We start from the raw sequence: 17,456 nt of genomic DNA on the forward strand, positions 1-17,456 counted from the left end.
AGCCGTTAACTAATGATTTGAAGATATTCTGTGGACGAGCTCCTCCTTGTGGCGGAAACTGTAAGTATTTCATAAAGGAGTATGAATAATGGACTATTTTGCCACTTGTTTGCTTCACTTACTTGCCTTCTTACTGTCATGAATAGTGGCTGTCAGAGTAAAAGTGTGTACACGCGGCGGAACGGGGTGTCACGGCCGATACTGACTATATTGTGCCCGGAGGCATGTAGCCCGTATCGGCCCACGCCTTCACCCACTATATTTTCTTGCGTTGCCAGCCCCGCAAGACCGCGCATCGCAAGCTTATACACACGGTGCAATATGCACTATGTTTCCGTGCGATATGGATTATATGGTCACACGGAAAATCGCACTGTGTATATGCACCTTATGTAAGGAAAGCCAGGATACAGACACAGTATAAGCGCTAGTCGTGGCTCCGTCTGTGAAACATGGAAAGCGTGTCCGGGCGCGTGCGTGCGCCCAGACAGAGGCCCTTACAATGGGAAGCGGCTCTGTGCACTCCTGGCGTGACTAGGCGCACGGAACGCCTAGTCACGCCGGGAGTGCACGCCTGTAATCAGGCAGGCAAATATAAAGGAGGCTCCATCTGTAGTTAGTCTCCGATGATATCCCATTGCTGTCAATAATGTCACCTGTCCGTGTTTTGATTTATTTTTCGTCCACTAGGTTGCACAGGAGAGACTACGCTGGGTATAGGCCGGAGATGGAGAGACAGGGCACCAAACAGTTAAAACTTCTTACCCAGCAGCCCTCACTCTCCCTTCTCCACTATACCCCGCCCCCAGACACCGGCCCGCCAGTTTTTTGTTTGGTGCTGGCAGTAGCAGGCACCTTTTTTGTGGGGGCTGATTTGCTTGCTAAATGCATTTATTATCCATGGGGGCACAATGGAACACTGGGGTATAGAATGTAAATGTACTGGCAAACATTGAAGCTTCTCAACCCCATATAACCCGATTGGCTGTCGGGTAGTCCAGTGTTTTTAATGCCACATGTAGCTTTTTAATTTTTTTCTATGGCACACTTTTTACTTTGAGTTTCGTTTGTTTTTGATGCTGAACCAGCATCCATCAGCTGCAGCACCTCCTCCTGTCTACAACCTGCTAAGGCTTTACCTGGCTTTGAGTAAGAAAATGGTCAGGGCTCGGATGCCTGTTTCAACCAAGAAATGACCGAAAGGCTTTGAATGTCTTGTGGGAGATAACTAGTTCTCTTACCTGAAGCTCAGACCTTCTGTCAGTGAGTGATTTATATAATATTCCACCAGTTGCTCACTATGGTATGGACAGCCTTACAGCACTGACCTGTCCAGCCTTTGCAATTGATAATGTTTGAGTCCCATACCTGGAAGACTGCCTTCTTAATGACTATTTGCACAACTTGGAGCATTTTGAAGTTGGGTTATCTAGCTTCTAGGTCTCATTTACTTATCTTCCCCAAAGGCATAGATTTTGCTGTTGCTATTATTAGAACCAAGCCTTCTTTTCTACTCATGGTTGTCCCAGGTTCCATATGAATCAGACACACTGCTCCTGACTCAGGATAGGTCTCCAGGGAAAGAAGGCTTTTTCCATCTCTGGAAGTTGCTCAGCATTAGGGGTCGATGAGGGTTATTCAGGTTTGTTGGCAAACAAAAAAAAAGCACACTAATAGGAAAAACATGTTGCACAGAAGGCGCGGCAGATGGAACATGTGCAGAGAGATTTAGGTTTTGTGTGGGCTATATTGTTTCTGTGCATGGTAAATACTGGCTGCTTTATCTAAATCTCTCTGTGCACATGTTACATCTGCCCCACCTGCAGTTCAACATGGTTTTTTCCATTAGTGTGCTTTTTTAGTTTGCTAACAAACCTGAATAAGGCCCTATGTGCGTGGGATTAGGGACTTGCACAGGAAGGATAATTTGTTGCCTTGGCTCTATATTACCCACTTCTCCACTTTTTCCCCCGTTCAATTCAGAGTAAGTACAAAAATAAAATCCAGTTTCACCGACAACTGCAACATATTCATATTGGTACGATTGCTACTTGGAGATATAAATGTTCCCTTCATGGTCTTCTGGAGCTCATAATATCTATGGTGAAGCAAAGAGGTTATTCCTAAATATACAATAAAAAAATTGCCCCCCAAACCAGCCTGTATTTTTTTTTTTGTCTGGCACATTGGTCATGTTAGCAGAAGAGTTGCAGGGTTTTCGGTGTCCCTGTTATGTTTTGTGACTTCTGGAACCTGGTACTGGATGATTCTCCATGATGCACGGGACAGCTACACAAATTCAAATGACATACTTTTCCAAAATACCGAGATTTTAGTGTGTCTTAAGTTATAGGGCAAGGCATTGTTACTAAGCAATTGAGTTTTCATGTAACAACAATTTCTTAACAGGCCAGTTTTAAATGGAAATAAATATCTAAATGCGTGTGATGCACAGGACTTTATATTCACTTTCTGGAGAATCACCCTCCTAAGGAATTCTAAACATATTGTATTTCCATATGAGGATCATGGAAGAGAAACCTGGAATCATTGGGTAGCAGCCATTTGGTTGGTAGCAATGCTGAATGTGCTGTGGCTGGTCTTGCCATGTTTCAGGATGGCTGAGGAGATAAATGAGAGGCAGGGTGAGAATGACCTTGAGGGTATGTACGAGAGGCAGGGTGAGAATGACCTGAGGGTATGTACGAGAGGCAAGGTGAGAATGGCACGAGGGCATGTACAAGAGAGGCTGCCCAGAGCCCATGTACAAGAGAGGCTGGGTGAGACTGGCCTGAGGGTATGTATGGGAGAGGTGAGACTGGTTCGATCGGCTGTACACGAGCAGAGATAAGAATGGTGGTGAAGAGAAATTATACCACTGCGTCTGTGTTCACTGAACATTACCTCGAGGAGACTCGGTCGCAGCATAGGCGGCTGTGTGACCGGTGCGTCTGTGTTCGCTATAGGTTCCTGGAGCGCGGCAGTGTACACTGGTAGCGTCTGGATCCACTTAGCGTTCGATAACGTATTGATCAATCACTGGAAGCGAGGTGAGTCTCCCTGTATCCCACTCTACTGAGTACGGGCTATACTTTTTTTTTTTTTGCATTTGAGTCTGTGTACATTTACTGTGGTTTTCTTCGCATTGCGTCTGAATACGTTAGATCTGTTTATACAGGATTCAGTGAATGTTCGCCTACATACTTAAAAAAAAAGTGTTTGTAGTTGATGATATATATTAGTCATATGAGCACATGTGACTGACTGCTAGTGTGATTGCGGACAAATATATGTTTGGCAGTTGTTTCTTCTGATTCTCAATGCTGGTGCATGGGTCGGGTCAGATTGATATCACTTTAGAAGGTTAAAGTGATTACAGTCACAAATAGTGTAGTACACTGTGAAAGTGCTGATTATTTATCATGTCTAAGAGCGGAAAAGGTGACGAAGGTACACTTACAGCAACACTCATATCATGTTTGTCTTGCAAAACTGTATTATCCTCTCAGGATCTGGTTCAGGATGGTTTATGCGCAAATTGTTTTGCTTTTCAGCAGAACACAAGGCAGATCCCTGAACAATATCAGGTACAGATGGATCCACCTCGGACTATGTTTGCACAGACTTTGTCCAGTATAGCTGAACGGATAATTCTTACAGCATCCGTACCAGGTATAGGGTACCCATACATGCAGCTCCCTACCTATGGTATATCATTTCCCCCAGCAGCTTCTCAAATGAAACAAGCTGATAAACCGATGGTAAGTAAATCTTCACCTTCACATGCTACACATGATTCATCGGATGATGAAAGCTCTATTTACTCTACTTCAGTATACGAAGAGGAGGAAGAAGCTCTCAGCTCAGTGGGTGTAGCTGAATTAATTAGAGCAATGAAGGTCATTCTGTCCTTCGAAGATTCAGCAGAGCCTGTGTTAAAAACCAAGGCACCTGTGTTTAAACTTCCCGAGACAGTTAAGACTGAGTTTCCAGGGTCAGACCAGCTGACGGAATCATGGAAGAGGCTTGGGCAACACCCAACAAAAAATGTAGAATTCCCAAAAAATGGGATTCCAATTATCCTTTTCCAGCCAGGGACTGTTTAAAAAGGGAGGTGGCTCCTAAAGTAGATACACATGTGATTCGATTAGTGCGAAAATCTATATTGCCGTCAACATCCTTATTGATGTTACGGATAGGAGAGTGGATGGTTTTCTAAAAACCATATTTTGCCTGTCCGCTAAAGCTTGGATAGCAAAGGCAGTGGCTGCCTGGGCTGATGTATTGGGAGGTGATTTTTCATCAGCTTCTAAAAAGCAAAATCCTATATAGCCCATATTAAACAGGCTGCAGTAATCTTGGAAGAAGCTGTATTAGATATGGATACTATTGCTTCTAGGGCATCAGCTTCAACAATAGCAACTCGCAGAGCACTTTGGTAACGTACATGGAAAGCTGATTCAGAATCTAAGAATGTTTTGGAATGTTTGCCTTTTTCGGGAAATATTCTGTTTGGTAAAGAATTGACAGATATTCTGGAGTCAGAAGCAGACTCCAAGAAGGTCAAGTTTCCTTCTACGTATAACCCCAAACCCAGGGGTACGGTTTTCTGGCCCTTTCGGTCTCAAGGAAAACCAAAGGGGAAAAGTGATTGTAAGCAGCCCCTATACAATAAGTGTGGTAAGTCATAAAAGCATTGGGCTACCAGAGGGCTGGCTTCCAAACCAGAAGACAAGCCATCAGCCTGATGGTGCGGGCCTCCACCTGGGGGACCCCAGGGTAGGGCGCCGACTTCTTCAGTTTGCACAGATCTGGCAAAAGTCTACAACAGATGCCTGGGGGCAGGAAGCGGTATCACTAGGTTATGTTTTTCCCTTCAAGAAGCATCCTCCTTGAAGGTTCTTATGCACCAGCCCATCTCGGGTAGAGACGAAGGCCAGGGCATTGCAAGAAGCAGTTCAGAAATTGCTTCAGTCAGGAGTAGTCTTTTCAGTACCCCCTGCACAACGGGGACAGGGCTTTTACTCCAACCTATTTTTGGTTCAGAAGCCAAGTGGGTAATTTCGGCCCATTCTCAATCTCAAAATGCTAAACAAATATATTTGGGTACCAAGATTCCACATGGAGACGTTACGCTCCATAGTTTTGGCCATGGAACCAGGGGATTATATGGTATCCCTGGATATTCAGGATGCTTACCTACATGTTCCTATAGCACTGTCCCATCAGTGTTATCTCAGGTTCGCTATCCTCCAGCTGCATTTCCAGTTCCAGGCTTTGGGTTAGCCACAGCCCCCTGAGTATTTACCAAGATTATAGTGGTTATGGCAGCTTATCTCCGCAAGCAGGGGATAAGAATTTTTGCATACCTCGACGACCTTTTAATCCTGGCACAATAACAGGCATTGCTCCTGTGCCATCTCCAATAGACAATAACATGTCTGCAGAGGCATGGGTGGCTCATAAATTGGGCAAAATCATCTCTGGTGCCATCACAACGGATGACTCACTTGAGGGCTGTACTGGATTCAGGTCTGCAGAAAGTATTTTTACCTCGGAACAAGATATCCAAGGTACAGTCAAAGATTCAGAAGTTGTTACACAGTCAGATGGTATCCATTCACGCAGCTATGCGAGTGATGGGGTTGATGGTGTCAACATTTGACATGGTGGGGTATGCACAATTCTACTCGAGGTCTCTGCAGCGTCTGATGCTGGCCAGATGGAATGGAGTACATCAGACAATAAAGAAACAGACGATGGTGCTTCCAGTAAAGGTAAGAAAGTCATTAGCCTGGTGGCTACAGACATCCCATCTAGACAAAGGGATATCAGATTGGGAGATCCTGACAACAGATGCCAGTTTTCAGGGCTGGGGAGCAGTGTACGGAAAATTATGGTTCTAGGGATAATGGACCAGAGAAGAAAGTTGCCTGCCAATAAACCTGTTAGAACTTCAGGCCATATACATGGCACTGATTCAGGCAAAGAACATTATTTAGGGAGAACCAGTCCAGATACGCTCGGACAATGTGACGGCAGTAGCGTACCTCAACCATCGGGGATGAACTCGCAGCCAAAAAGCAATGAAAGAGGTAAGTCACATACTAAAAGAGGATTTTAATACCTACCGGTTAATCCTTTTCTCCTAGTCCGTAGAAGATGCTGGGGACTCCAAAAGGAGCATGGGGTATAGACGGGATCCGTAGGAGCTTGGGCACACTAAAAAGACTTTCTCTGACGTCCTAGTGGATGCTGGGGACTCCGTAAGGACCATGAGGAATAGCGGCTCCGCAGGAGACTGGGCACAGCTAAGAAAGATTTAGGACTACCTGGTGTGCACTGGCTCCTCCCACTATGACCCTCGGTGTGCACTGGCTCCTCCCACTATGACCCTCCTCCAGACCTCAGTTAGAATCCTGTTCCCGGCTGAGCTGGATGCACACTAGGGGCTCTCCTGAGCTCCTAGAGAGAGAGTATATTTTAGGTTTTTTATTTTACAGTGAGTTCTGCTGGCAACAGACTCACTGCAGCGAGGGACTAAGGGTAGAAGAAGCGAACCTACCTAACTGGTGGTAGCTTGGGCTTCTTAGGCTACTGGACACCATTAGCTCCAGAGGGATCGACCGCATGGAACTGGCCATTGATGTTCGGTCCCAGAGCCGCGCCGCCGGCCCCCTTACAGAGCCAGAAGCAAGAAGAGTCCAGAAAATCGGCGGCAGAAGACATCAGTCTTCACCAAGGTAGCGCACAGCACTGCAGCTGTGCGCCATTGCTCCTCATACACACTTCACACTCCGGTCACTGAGGGTGCAGGGCGCTGGGGGGGAAGGGCGCCCTGAGCAGCAATAAAAACACCTTGGCTGGCAAATATATCACAATATATAGCCCCAGAGGCTATATATGTGATAAATACCCCTGCCAGAATCCATAAAAAAGCGGGAGTAAAGTCCGCGAAAAAGGGGCGGAGCTATCTCCCTCAGCACACTGGCGCCATTTTCTCTTCACAGTGCAGGTGGAAGACAGCTCCCCAGGCTCTCCCCTGTAGTTTTCAGGCTCAAAGGGTTAAAAAGAGAGGGGGGGCACTAAATTTAGGCGCAATATTGTTTATACAAGCAGCTATTGGGGGAAAAATCACTCAGTTATAGTGTTAATCCCTGCATTATATAGCGCTCTGGTGTGTGCTGGCATACTCTCTCTCTGTCTCCCCAAAGGACTTTGTGGGGTCCTGTCCTCAGTCAGAGCATTCCCTGTGTGTGTGCTGTGTGTCGGTACGGCTGTGTCGACATGTGGGATGAGGAAGGTTACGTGGAGGTGGAGCAGAGGCCGATAAATGGGATGTCGTCCCCTGTGGGGCCGACACCAGAGTGGATGGATAGGTGGAAGGTATTAACCGACAATGTCAACTCCTTACAAGGCTGGATGACGTAAAACAGCTGTGGGACAGCCGGCTTCTCAGCCCGCGCCTGCCCAGGCGTCTCAAAGGCCATCAGGGGCTCAAAAAAGCGCCCGTTACCTCAGATGGCAGACACAGATGTTGACACGGAGTCTGACTCCAGTGTCGACGAGGTTGAGACATATACACAATCCACTGGGAACATCCGTTACATGATCTCGGCAATAAAAAATGTGTTACGCATTTCTGACATGAACCCAAGTACCACATAAAAGGGGTTTTATTTTTTGGGGAGAAAAAGCAGCCAGTGTTTGTTCCCCCATCAGATGAATGAATGAATGAATGAATGAAGTGTGTAAAGTAGCGTGGGTTCCCCCAATAAGAAACTGGTAATTTCTAAAAAGTTACTGATGGCGTACCCTTTCCCGCCAGAGGATAGGTCACGTTGGGAGATATCCCTTAGGGTGGATAAGGCGCTCACACGTTTGTCAAAAAAGGTGGCACTACCGTCTTAGGATACGGCCACCTTGAAGGAGCCTGCTGATAAAAAGCAGGAGACTATCCTGAAGTCTGTATATACACACTCAAGTTATATACTGAGACCTGCAATCGCCTCAGCATAAATAGTGCTGCTGCAGCGTGGTCTGATACCCTGTCAGATAATATTAATACTCTAAGACAGGGAAAATAGTTTGCCAACATAGAGCATATTAAAGACGTCGTCTTATATATAAAGGATGCACAGAGGGATATTTGCCGGCTGGCATCCAGAATTAATGCAATGTCCATTCTGCCAGGAGGGTATTAGAAACCCGGCAGTGGACAGGTGATGCTGCCTATAAAAGGCACATGGAGATTCTGCCTTATAAGGGTGAGGAATTGTTTGGGGATGGTCTCTGGGACCTCGTATCCACAGCAACAGCTGGGAAGAAATTTTTTTTACCTCAGGTTTCCTCACAGCCTAAGAAAGCACCGTATTTTCAGGTACAGTCCTTTCGGCTTCAGAAAAGCAAGCGGGTCAAAGGCGCTTCCTTTCTGCACAGAGACAAGGGAAGAAGGAAAAAGCTGCACCAGCAGCCAGTTCCCAGGATCAAAAAATCTTCCCCCGCTTCCTCTGAGTCCACCGCTTGACGTTGGGGCTCCACAGGTGGAGACAGGTGCGGTAGGGGCGCGTCTCGGGAACTTCAGGGACCAGTGGGTTTGCCCACAGGTGGATCCCTAGGTTCTGCAAATAGTATCACAGGGATACAGGCTGGAGTTCGAGGCGTCTCCCCCTCGCCGTTACCTCACCTCAGCCTTGCCTGCTGCCCTCGGAGAAAGGTAGTACTGGCGGCAATTCACAAGCTGCACTTCCAGCAGGTGAAATCAAGGTACCCCTCCTTCAACAAGGCCGGGGTTACTATTCCAAAATGTTGTGGTACCGAAACCAGACGGTTCGGTGAGACCCATTCTAAAATTGAAAGCCTTGAACACTTATATACGAAGGTTCAAGTTGGAAATGGAATCGCTCAGGGCGATTATTGCAAGCCTGGAGAATTTCATGGTATCACTGGACATCAAGGATGCTTACCTGCATGTCCCTATTTACCCTCTTCACCAGGAGTACCTCAAAATTGTGGTACAGGATTGTCATTACCAATTCCAGACGTTGCCGTTGGTCTGTCCCCGGCACCGAGGTATTTACCAAGGTAATGGCCGAAATAATTATCCCGTACTTGGACGATCTCCTTATAAAGGCGAGGTCCAGGGAGCAGTTGTTCGGCGGAGTAGCACTATCTCGGGAAGTGCTACAACAGCACGGCTGAATTCTGAATATTCCAAAGTCGCAGCTGGTTCCTACGACGCTTCTACTGTTCCTGAGTATGGTTCTGGACACAGAACAGGATAAAAAGGGTTTCTCCCGGAGGAGAAGTCCAAGGAGTTGTCGTCTCTAGACAGAGACCTCCTAATACGTATACAGGTGTCGGTGCATCAATGCACGCGAGCCCTGGGAAGGATGGTAGCTTCTTACAAAGAAATTCCATTCGCCAGGTCCCATACAAGGATTTTCCAGTGGGATCTGTTGGACATGTGGTCCGGGTCGCATCTTCAGATGCATCGGCGGATAACCCTGTCTCCAAGGGCCAGGGTGTCGTTGTTGTGGCTGCAGAGTGCTCATCTTCTAGGGGGCCGCAGATTCGGCATACAGGACTGGGTCCTGGTGACCACGGATGCCAGCCTTCGAGGCTGGGGGGCAGTCACACAGGGAAGAAACTTCCAAGGCTATGGAAAAGTCAGGAGACTTCCCTACACATAAATATTCTGGAACTAAGGGCCATTTACAATGCCCTAAGTCAGGCTAGACCCCTGCTTCAACACCGGCCGGTGCTGATCCAGTCAGACAACATCACGGCGGTCGCTCATGTACACGACAGGGCGGCACAAGAAGCAGGATGGCGATGGCAGAAGCCACAAGGATTCTCCGATGGGCGGAAAATCATGTGTTAGCACTGTCAGCAGTGTTCATTCCCGGAGTGGACAACTGAGAAGCAGACTTTCTCAGAAGACACGACCTCCACCCGGGAGAGTGGGGACTTCATCCAGAAGTCTTCCAAATGATTGTACACCGTTGGGAATGGCCACAGGTGGACATGATGGCGTCCCGCCTCAACTAAAAGTTACAAAGATATTGTGCCAGGTCAAGGACCCTCAGGCGATAGCTGTGGACGCTCTGGTAACACCGTGGGTGTACCAGTCGGTGTATGTGTTCCCTTCTCTGCCTCTCTTACCCAGGGTAATGAGAATAATAATAAGGAGAGGAGTAAGAACTATACTCATTGTTCCGGGTTGGCCAAGAAGAGCTTGGTAACCAGAACTCCAAGAAATGATCTCAGAGGACCTATGGCCTCTGCCGCTCAGACAGGACCTGCTGCAGCAGGGGGCCTGTCTGTTTCAAGACATACCGCGGCTGCGTTGACGGCATGGCGTTGAACGCCGGATCCTGAAGGAAAAGGGAATTCCGGAGGAAGTTATCCCTACGCTATTTAAAGCTAGGAAAGAAGTGAACGCTAACCATTATCACCGCATATGGCGGAAATATGTTGCGTACTGTGAGGCCAGGAAGGCCCCAAAGGAGAAATTTCAGCTAGGTCGATTTCTGCACTTCCTACAGTCAGAGGTGACTATGGGCCTACAATTGGGTTCCATTAAGGTCCAGATTTCGGCTCTATCGATTTTCTTCCAAAATGGAACTGGCTTCACTGCCTGAAGTTCAGACTTTTGTTAAGGGAGGGCTGCATAGTCAGCCCCGTTTGTGCCTTCAGTGGCACCGTGGGATCTCAACGTGGTGTTGGATTTCCTGAAGTCGCATTGGGTTTAGCCACTTAAATCCGTGGAGCTATAATACCTCACGTGGAAAGTGGTCATTCTGTGGGCCTTGGCGTCGGCCAGGCGTGTATCAGAATTGATACTCTAATACCGGAAACCCAGAAACGATTTCACAAAGAAAAAAAGTTCCTTTGTGGAGCACTCTTTTATGTGTATAATTGATAAATGATTTTAATAAAACATAACTTTTATTCACTCTTATTCATAAAACCTTTCTAGACATAATCATACAATACAAATATAATGAAAAAATATTGAAAAAATATATATATACGCTCACCAAAATAATATTGGTAGTGGTGGTATTTTAAAGCATCAAAAGGTAAAATACCTATAACACATCAACACACCAATAATTTAACTAAGATTTTAGAGCTTTGAATGCTATTTCATAATCATCTCCAGCTGATGATACCCTTGAAAATAATCCTGGTGATTTCTCATATAATTTCATTCATATGCTACCTGTTAGTAACTTGCATGAAATTCTGGACATTAAACCGTAGGTGCTGCTTTGGAGCATGCTATCATGATTTAGATGTTTAACATGCACCCTACCCAGAAGGTCTACGTTACTGCTTTATATCAATTGTTGTAATAGCATAACCAATTGTCCTCTCTCTGTGCCCTCTCCCTAATTGACTGTCAGGTGCAAATTGTAATAAACACACTTGGGATAGAAAGGAACAGCGTGAAGGTATGCCACCCCTTCTGCTGCCGCCGTCTTCCGTGAGCGGACGGGGGTGAGAGCGGGACCGGCAAACGTTGTTCACGATGGAGAGATGCAGTGATACGCCCTGGCTCCTCCGTTTGTGGTGTTAGATGGTCCTGGTTGCACTAAGCATTGCAGGAGCCAAATTCGCCACCGGGGGGAGGGCAGACACCGAAGATAGATAGGACAGATACATAAATCACATATTTGTTGCTAGACTACTTGATGGGTCTAATATTGGTTATGTCAAATGAATACATTCCTGATCGACCACACTGAAAGTTTAATGTATCCCAGACATGATATTATATTACTGGGTATCATTATAAATGAATTAACTGTTGTGCCTTTGAATATTTAGGAAAATGTATAATACTGTATCCGTAGCATGATTATAATCAAATGTTTAACACATAGATTGAAAATTAGGGACAGCGTGAAAATCTGCAGCCCTTTCTGCTGCCTCCGTCTTCAATGAGCGGATGGAGGAGAGCGGAGCTTGCAGGCACGCTGGCCGGAGAGAAAGATACAGTGTACAACCCTGCTCCCGTATGCGGTGTTAGGTGGCCCTGGTTACTGACAGCATTGCAGGGACCAAAATGCGCCGCCGGGAGAGGAGAAGACACCTGAAAGGACAGGGTACCTGACTTTTGGCTGGAGGGTGTGGATGTGTGCAGGCTGTTCCCCCTGCAGCGGGGAATCAGCAAACGGCCAGAACGCGTTTCACCACGGAGGGCTTAATCACCTGTGAGCCTGGTGTATCAGAATTGACAAAAGCCCTTATCTGTATTTTATATGGGAAAGGCGAAATTGAGGACTCGTTCCCAATTCCTTCCTAAGGTGGTATCAGTTTTTCATGTGAACCAACCTATTGTGGTGCCTGCGGCTACTTGGGACTTGGAGGATTCCAAGTTACTGGATGTAGTCAGGGCCCTGAAAAGTATATGTTTCCAGGACAGCTGGAGTCAGGAAGACTGACTCGCTATTTATCCTGTATGCACCCAACAAGCTGGGTGCTCCTGCTTCTAAGCAGACGATTGCTTGCTGGATCTGTAGCACGATTCAACTTGCACATTCTGCGGCTGGACTGCCGCACCCTAAATCTGTAAAAGCCCATTCCACGAGGAAAGTGGGCTCTTCTTGGGCGGCTGCCCGAGGGGTCTCGGCTTTACAACTTTGCCGAGCTGCTACTTGGTCAGGGGCAAACACGTTTGCAAAATTCTACAAATTTGATACCCTGGCTGAGGAGGACCTTGAGTTCTCTCATTCGGTGCTGCAGAGTCATCCGCACTCTCCCGCCCGTTTGGGAGCTTTGGTATCCCCATGGTCCTTACGGAGTCCCCAGCATCCACTAGGACGTCAGAGAAAATAAGATTTTACTCACCGGTAAATCTATTTCTCGTAGTCCGTATGTTAAACAAAGAAACCACCTTCGGCAGAAATTGTTGACGAGTCCTCAATTCCGCTCTATCCGAAGGAAAGATCAAATATGGGCTCTTGTGAGACAAAGCCGCCAACTCGGACACTCGTCTGGCAGACGCCAAAGCATGACCACTTTCCAAGTGAGAAACTCAACCTTACGCAAAGGTTCAAACTAGTGAGACATAAGAAACTGCAACACCACTTCAAGATCCCACGGCGCCACGTGTGGCACAAATGGAGGATGGATATGCAGCACTATCTTCACGAAAGTCTGAACCTCAGGAAGGACGGACAATTCTTTTTGAAAAAAAAATAGATAGAGCTGAAATCTGCACTTTGATGGAACCCAATTTCAGGCCTGCATCCACGCCTGCGTGCAAAAAATGGAGGAAACGACCCAAGTGAAACGCCTCTGCAGGAGCTGCTTTGGTTTCACACCACGACACATACTTTCTCCAAATACGGTGATAATGTTTTGCCGTAACCTCCTTCCTAGCTTTAAGGAGAGTGGGAATGACCTCCCTGGGAATACCTTTCCGAGCTAGGATTTGGCGCTCAACTTCCACGCCATCAAACGCAGCCGCGGTAAGTCCGGAAACACGCAGGGCCCCTGCAGTAACAGGTCCTCTCTTAGAGGAAGCGGCCAAGGATCTTCTACAAGCAATTCCTGAAGATCCGGATACCAGGCCCTCCGTGGCCAATCTGGAACGACGAGTATTGCCTGAACCCTCGTTCGTCTTACGATCCTCAGCACCTTTGGAATGAGAGGAAGCGGAGGGAACACATACACCGACTGAAACACCCATGGAGTTACCAGGGCGTTCACTGCACTGGTTTGGGGATCCCTTGACCTGGAACAATATCTCGGAAGCTTCTTGTTGAGGCGAGACGCCATCATGTTTATCAGAGGAATTCCCCAACGCCTTGTCACTTCTGCAAATACCTCTTGATGAAGAGCCCACTCTCCTGGATGGAGATGGTGTCTGCTGAGGATGTCTGCTTCCCAGTTGTCCACACCCGGGAGGAAGACTGCTGACAGAGCGCTCACGTGCTGTTCCGCCCAGCGAAGGATTCTTGTGGCCTCCGCCATTGCCGCCCTGCTCCTTGTTCCGCCTTGGCGGTTTATGTACGCCACCGCTGTTATGTTGTCCGACTGGATCATGACAGGGAGACCCTGAAGAAGGTTCTTCGCTTGCAGGAGGCCGTTGTAAATGGCTCTTAACTCGAGAACATTTATGTGGAGACAAGATTCCTGGCTTGACCACTTTCCCTGGAAACTTCCTCCTTGCGTGACTGCGCCCCAGCCTCGGAGACTTGCATCTGTGGGCAGCAGGACCCAGTTCTGGATTCCGAATCGGTGCCCCTCTAGAAGGTGAGAACCTTGCAGCCACCACAGGAGAGAAATCCTGGCCCTGGAAGATGGACTTAATTTCCGGTGCATGTGCAGGTGAGACCCGGACCATTTGTTCAGCAGATCCCACTGAAACACCCGGGCATGAAACCTGCCAAACGGAATGGCTTCGTAAGCCGCAACATCTTCCCTAGCACCCGAGTGCATTGATGAATCGACACACTTGTCGGCCTCAGAAGCTCCCTGACCATGGTCTGGATTTCCAGAGCTTTGTCCTCCGGAAGAAACACTCTCTGTAGCTCCGTGTCTAGGATCATGCCCAGGAAGCGCAGCCGAGTGGACGGGATCAACTGAGACTTTGGCAAATTTAGAATCCAACCGTGATGTCGCAGAACAGACAGGGAGAGATCCACATTTCTTAACAGCTGTTCCTTGGACCTCGCCTTTATCAGGAGATCGTCCAAGTACGGGATAATTGTGACCCCTTGCTTGCGAAGGAGAACCATCATTTCCGCCATTACCTTGGTGAAAACCCTCGGGGCCGTGGAAAGCCCAAACGGCAAAGCCTGAAATTGGTAATGACAATCCTGTACCGCAAACCTCAAGAAGGCCTGATGAGGAGGGTATATCGGGACGTGCAAGTAAGCATCCTTTTATGTTGACTGACGCCATAAAATCCCCCCCCTTCGAGGCTGGAGATCACAGCTCGAAGAGATTCCATCTTGAACTTGAAAATTTTCAAGTATGGATTGAGGGATTTCAGGTTCAGAATCGGTCTGACCGAGCCGTCCGGCTTCAGCACGACAAAGAGGCTCGAATAGAACCCTTCCCCCCGTTGGGACGGGGGAACCGGCACAACGACCCTCTGTTGAGACAACTTTTGTATCGCAGCATTTACCACTTGTCTTTCGGGAAGAGAAACTGGCAAGGCCGACACGAAAAAGCGGCGGGGGGGGTGGGTTGTTGGGTATCTCCTGAAACTCCAGTTTGTACCCTCGGGACACTATGTCTAAGACCCAAGCATCCAGGGCCGATTGGAACCAGACCTGACTGAAGAATTGGAGACGGCCCCCCACCGGTACGGACTCCAGCAGGGGAGCTCCAGCGTCATGCTGTAAATTTGGTAGAGGCAGTGGAGGACTTTTGGTCCTGGAAGCCTGACACGGCAGGTGACTTCTTTCCCCTTCCTCTACCCTTTGAAGCAAGGAAGGACAAGCCCTTTCCTTTTTTGTATTTATTAGGCCGAAAGGACTACATCTGATGATGGGGTGCCTTTTTCTGTTGTGTGGGAACATAAGGAAGAAAAGATGACTTACCCCCAGTAGCGGTAGACACCAGGTCAGCAAGGCCGTCACCAAACAAGACACTACCTCTAAAAGGGAGAGCTTCCATATTCTTCTTGGAGTCGACATCAGCATTCCATTGATGAATCCACAGCGCCCTCCTGGCCGAGACCGCCATGGCATTGGCTCTTGATCCCAAGAGGCCAACATCCCTCACGCATCCTTTAGGTAATCTGCAGCATCCTTGATATAACCAAGAGTCAAAAGAATGTTATCCTTATCAAGAGTATCCATATCAGAAGCCAAATTATCAGCCCACTTAGCAATAGCACTACTCACCCATACTGACGCCGCAGCAGGTCTGGGCAATGCACCAGTATTAACGAAAATGGACTTCAATATCGTCTCCAGCTTGCGATCCGCTGGATCTTTGAGAGCAGCCGTATCAGGAGAAGGAAGCGCCACCTTCTTGGACAATCTGGATAGAGCCTTTTTCCCTCTCGTCAGAGGGGAAAGGATATGCCATAAACATTCTCTTGGGAATCTGCCACCTTTTGTCAGGCGACTCCCAAGCCTTTTCACAAAGCACATTCATTTCATGAGAGGGGGAAATTTTACCTCAGGCCTTTTCCCTTTAAATAAACAAACCCTTGTGTCAGGAACGGCAGGTTCCTCAGAGATATGTAAAACATATTTTATAGCTACAATCATATACTGAATACTCCTAACAACCCTCGGATGTAAGTAAGCCTCATTGAAATCGACATCGGAATCAGAGTCCGTGTCGGTATCTGTATCTGCCATCTGGGTAAATGAAGCTTTTGTGACCCTGAGGTGGTCTGTACCTGAGATAAAGCGTCCTCCATGAGAATCAGATTTATCTAGCCTCTTAGACAACAAAGCCACATTTGCATTCAGTGTACTCAGCATATTCACCCAAGCAGCAGTCGGCTGTGCCGACAGTCATTCCCAAATCCCTCTCTGCGCCCCCAGTAACAACCTCCAGCCAAAAACAAGGGGACAGGCCCACAAGGAAGCCTGTAGAGAGAAACGCAGAGGAAGTATGCTAGCTCACACCCCAGCGCCCATATACTACAAGGAGATAATATATGTCCAGCGCTGCTATATATTATAAAAAGCACCAAAATTCATGTGCACCCCCCCCCCCCCCCCCCCCCCCCCGTTTTGCTCCCCTGTTACTTGAAGGAGCTTGGAGGTCCGGGCCAGCGTCTCTGCAGCGGCTGTGGAGTAGAGAAAATGGCGCTGGTGAGCTGTGCAGCTAAGCCCCGCCCTTTCCCGGCGCGCTGTAGTCCCGCTCAATTTAAAAAAAAATATACTGGCGGGGGTATGGAATTCGGTGCCCCGGGCACCGCATATACTACTGCCAGTCCAGTGACCCTCAGTAACTGCTGCCCAGGCCGCTCCCCCCCCCCAGCGCCCTGCACCCTGCGAGTGCCGTTGGTGAAGTGTGTGGGAGCATGGAGCGCAGCACTACCGCTGCGCTGTACCGTTACTGAAGTCTTCTGCTGTCTGAAGTCTTCGGTTCTTCTAATACTCACCCGGCTTCTGTGAGGTGTGGTGACGGCGCGGCTTCGGGAACAAGCAGCTAGGCGAACCAAGTGATCGAACCCTCTGGAGCTAATGGTGTCCAGTAGCCTAAGAAGCAGAGCCTTTAACTAAGAAGAAGTAGGTCTGACTTCTCTCCCCTCACTCCCACGATGCAGGGAGCCTGTAGCCAGCAGGTCTCCCTGAAAATAAAAAAACCTAATAAAAGTCTTTCTAGAGAAACTCAGTAGAGCTCCCCTAGTGTGTGTCCAGTCACTCCTGTGCACAAAATCTAACTGAGGTCTGGGGGAGGGGCATAGATGGAGGAGCCAGTTCACACCCAGTCATAGTCTTTTTTTGTGTGTGCCCAAGCTCCTGCGG

Source organism: Pseudophryne corroboree, chromosome 1, assembly GCF_028390025.1.
Source record: "Pseudophryne corroboree isolate aPseCor3 chromosome 1, aPseCor3.hap2, whole genome shotgun sequence".
Classification (NCBI taxonomy): Eukaryota; Metazoa; Chordata; class Amphibia; order Anura; family Myobatrachidae; genus Pseudophryne; species Pseudophryne corroboree.